Source organism: Rutidosis leptorrhynchoides, chromosome 11, assembly GCF_046630445.1.
Source record: "Rutidosis leptorrhynchoides isolate AG116_Rl617_1_P2 chromosome 11, CSIRO_AGI_Rlap_v1, whole genome shotgun sequence".
NCBI lineage: Eukaryota > Viridiplantae > Streptophyta > Magnoliopsida > Asterales > Asteraceae > Rutidosis > Rutidosis leptorrhynchoides.
In genome coordinates, this window is record NC_092343.1 from 126,860,001 (window position 1) to 126,864,996 (window position 4,996).

The following is a 4,996-nucleotide window of genomic DNA, read 5'->3' on the forward strand; positions in this document are numbered from 1 at the left end:
TCCTTTATGATGTAATATAGATAGCACTAAGAGATAAATAATTTCGGACGAGAATATTTATGAAAATATCTTCAAAAATATCGAAGATATTTATGATGATATTTTGGAATTTCTAAATTCGACGGTTGATGAAGAAAGATTTTCCGCAAGATTTTAACATGAGTACGGAGCAAGATATTCGTTGAAGGTTTCATCGGATCCAGAATTACCTGGATTCTTTGAATATATAATAGGGTCCTTGTATTTGGTCTTGGTCTCCTTCATGGTTTGTTCAATCTGTTTTTCATTACCAAATTTTCTATCGAGCGTTCCTAACACTCCCTTTTTTATCTTCAAACTTTTGGCCGTTTAGACCATCTACAATTTTTCCGTTTCCTCTGCATTTAATGCTACAATATTTGAATCGTCAGTTATCAATCCGAGGTGGTTTCAAGAGAATTGTGTTTTTAGATGATTAAACGCTGATGGTAATATGGTGGAATATAAAAGGTTCCCCGGTAACAATAAAAGAGCACACATATATATCAAGGTGTTAATAAGGTTGTTTCGAACGAAAAGTCGAAGTTGATCTGCTGGAGCTGTGACAAAATTTGCTACTTTGAAAGGAATCACCAAGTTATTTGGGGTAATAATAACACTAAAGGAATTAGCACAGATACGTGTTAAACGTTTACTCAGGTTCTGAGTGTTTTCAGATGCATAACTATATGCATAAATCTTTTCTTCCGTAGTTGAAGTGCGGTTGATTCATTCTCTGGATTGAGGTGTTTTCAAGAATCATGAAAAGTTTGTACGCAGATTGTAATCGTCAAGATACAATTGAGGTTTAAGATGAAATCAAGTGGCAAACTTGAAGAGATGTTTAGTTTCATATGTTATAATCAATATTTTAATTCATTTTAATTGTCCAATGTCATTAGTCCACAGTCGATAGTCCACAGTTAACAGTCCAATAATTCATATATAGTTTAATATATAATATTCGAATTAATTAATATGTATCGTGACCCGTGTACATGTCTCAGACTAGATCACAACTCAAAGTATATATATTATTTAAGAATCAACCTCAACCCTGTATAGCGAACTCGATCATTACAACATATAGAGTATCTATGGTTATTCCAAATAATATATATAGATGCGTCGATATAATATGTCAAAACATTGTATACGTGTCCCGACATTTAAAGTGCGTAAAATAATTAACAGAAATTAAATGAAGATAAATAAAATTGCGATAATTAAATTGCGATAAATAAATTGCGATAAATAAAATGTAATACGGAATTAACAGTTAGCTAGGAACAGTTAGCTAGGAATAGTTAGCGTGGATTCTTAACAAAATTTCTCATAATAAATTTGTTTGTTTCTAACAAATTTTATTTTGTCCAATGTTTTCTTCATTATGCAACTTGATGGATTCTGATAGGTCAAAATCCAAATATGAAATTTGAATGAAAATGGTTATTCTGTGGTGAACGAATTCGTATGTCTGTAGATGTAAGTAGGATAGTAAATGACCGTTGAATCAGATTCAAAGAATGTACAGTGTAACTTATTAATGTGGAATCTAAATATTCCTCGGGTATTACCTACCCGTTAAAATATTTTCACCATTAACAGTTTGTACAATAAAATTTTTAATTACAATCTCTATGAAAACATATATACATATATATTTTCTTCAGACGTAATCATGGGTTTAATGAGTTAATATGATATTCAACTCATTTGATTTACTCTTAGAACAAGAATATATAATCTCTAAAACATTAGAGATTACATAATCGCCATGTCGAACGAAGATAAATGATGTAGAACATTGTGTAGAACGATGATTATGCTCGAGGTACAGAATGAGATGTTGAGGCATGTGATGTTGAAACTTGGGTCGTTGGTGGTATTGTTGGTGCTGGTGATGTTGCTGGAGCTGGTACGTTTTGTACTATATTCTCCAAATTGATTATTCGAGCGCGAAGCTCATTGACTTCTTCCATTATTCCGGAATGATTGTCGGTCGGAACGAGCGGATGAACAAGGTTTAGAATTATAGATAGAATATAATCGTGTCGAGCTACCCTGGAAATGAGACTGAAAATGGTGTTTCGGATAGGTTCGCCAGTAAGTGCTTCAGGTTCTTCACCAAAAGGTGAATTCGGTTGGTGGAAAGGATCACCTTCTTCGCGTCTCTATTGATTAATTCAGCTACAAACCCATCAGATGAATTAGGGATGGCTGATTAGTTGATTCATTCTGGCGACGCTACTTCTGGAGCTGAGGTGAACATCCATGTTAGAATAGTTGTCAGATTCCGAAGAACTTGAACTTGTGGCGAGTTCCATTTCGTACGATTGAGTAAAAGATTTTTCGATAGGAAATGATTTCCGGCTATTGGATGGTATTCTAATTACATAGAATATCTATATATATATATATATATATATATATATATATATATATATATATATATATATATATATAGTACTAAAGATTTCGTAGACTACAGAGGAATTTACGGCATATGTCAGGCAAGTCTACAGTAACAGATGCGCTAAGATATGAATTATTAGATACGCTAATATATGAATTTTGTCTATACACTATCATGCAGTCAATGCAATAAGATGAGTCTAGACTAAGAAAGCAGGTAATTTCCTAAGGATGATAAGCAGGTAATTTTTGACACGAAATGATAAGCAAAACTTATGACATGCTGACACGGTCAAAGTCCAGACTCATTAATGCATCCTAACAACTATCAGTTAGACACACTAATGCAAGACCTGGTTCGCTAAGACCACCGCTCTGATACCAACTGAAAGGACCCGTACTAATCCATCCAGACGAATACATTACATTTGGTTACATCACGAGGTACTTGACCTCTATATGATACATTTTTCAAACATTGCATTAGTTTTTAAAAGACAAACTTACACTAAATCGAAAGTTGACGGCATGCATACCATTTTCTAATATATCCAGCTATAAATGACTTAATAATAATCTTAATGAACTCGATGACACGAATGCAACGTCTTTTGAAATATGTCATGAGTGACTCCAAGTAATATCTCTAATGAGCAAATGTACAGCGGAAGATTTCTTTCATACCTGAGAATAAACATGCTTTAAAGTGTCAACCAAAAGGTTGGTGAGTTCATTAGTTTAACATAAATAATCATTTCCATCATTTTAATAGACCACAAGAATTTCATTTCCAGTTCTCATATATATACGTCCCATGCATAGAGACAAAAATCATTCATCTGGTGAACACCTGGTACATCCATCGGACATGATAAAACAACATCGAAGTACTAAAGCATCCGCTACAACGGATGGGGTTTGTTAGGCCCAATAAATCTATCTTTAGGATTCACGTCAATTAGTAGACTGGTTTACAAATTCTTAGGTTACCAAGTAAAAAGGGGCATATTCGGCTTCAATCATTCAACCATATAATGTAGTTTCGATTACTTGTGTCTATTTCGTAAAACATTTATAAAAGCAGCGCATGTATTCTCAGTCCCAAAAATATATATTGCAAAAGCATTTAAAAAGGGAGCAAATGAAACTCACGATACTGTATTTTGTAGTAAAAATACATATAACGACATTTGAACAATGCAGAGTTGGCCTCGAATTTACGAACCTATATCATTTGTGTATATATTAAAACCTATAATAACAATTAAGCAAGTACATATATTAATATTAATATACTTAATAATTTGTATATGAGATTAATGAATAAATTAGTTATAATTAGTTTATATTCTTTAGTAAATATTTAATATTTATATATATGATTATATTAAAATATGTTTATCCATCATATGTAATTTAATTAATATTTTATAATAATAACATTTCATTTAAAAAAAACAATATGTAATATTAATATAGTTATGATACATGTAAAAATTTATTTTTATATAAATATCATTTGTTTTGTTAAAATTATAATAATACTAAAATAATGATAATAATAATAATTCATTGTAACTTAATCATTTTCATGATATTATTTGTATCTATATTCTTTATGTTTGTAAACATAATAATAATAATAATGTTAATAATTATAATAATGATAATAATATTATTAATAATAATGTGTTAATGATAATAGTAAAAATAATAATACTTAATACTTATAATAATAATAATAATAATAATAATAATAATAATAATAATAATAATAATAATAATAATAATAATAATAATAATAATAATAACAACAACATTAGCAATAATACTACCTTAAGAGAATTAATAAGCTTCAAAACTAAAGGAAACTGTCACTGCCTGGAATTGAACCCACTACCTCTCGTTCCACACACCTCTGCCCAAAACAACGATCCATTTGTTTCTATTTGTTTTAATTCATGGTTTAATTTATATAACAATTTCTCGTCTATTTTCATCTTCATCATAATTATCATCACTGCATTAATGATCATAACATCATATCATCCTCATCATTAAGTACATCCTAACCCATTATCATTAACATTAACAACGATTCGATTATCATCCTCATCCTCTCTACATCATCATTCTTTATATCGTTACTGTATCATATCATTATCATTTTCGTGATTCCTCGACATCATTATCATACATCATCATCTTAATATATAATCATATCGTATCATCACCGTCCATTATCATCATCATAATTGCTTATCATCATCTATAACAATTAAAGAAGGCAAGTTTGTGTTATTGCCGAAAAAAAACAGGAGAATGGAAAGAAAATAATACGTTGGGCAGGAACCAGAACTAAATGATGGTCTTGTAAATCTCGACCCATGTTTTTGTTAGCCCAAAAGAAATTTAAATGACCCAACTATTAATTAAGTGGATCCAAGTGCCTTTTAGTGGATTTGATTTGGTAATTGGTTTTGATCGATACAAGGGAAAACATGAAACAATACAGGGTCCTCATCTTCTATCAAACATCACCACGTCATTCACCAATATTAAT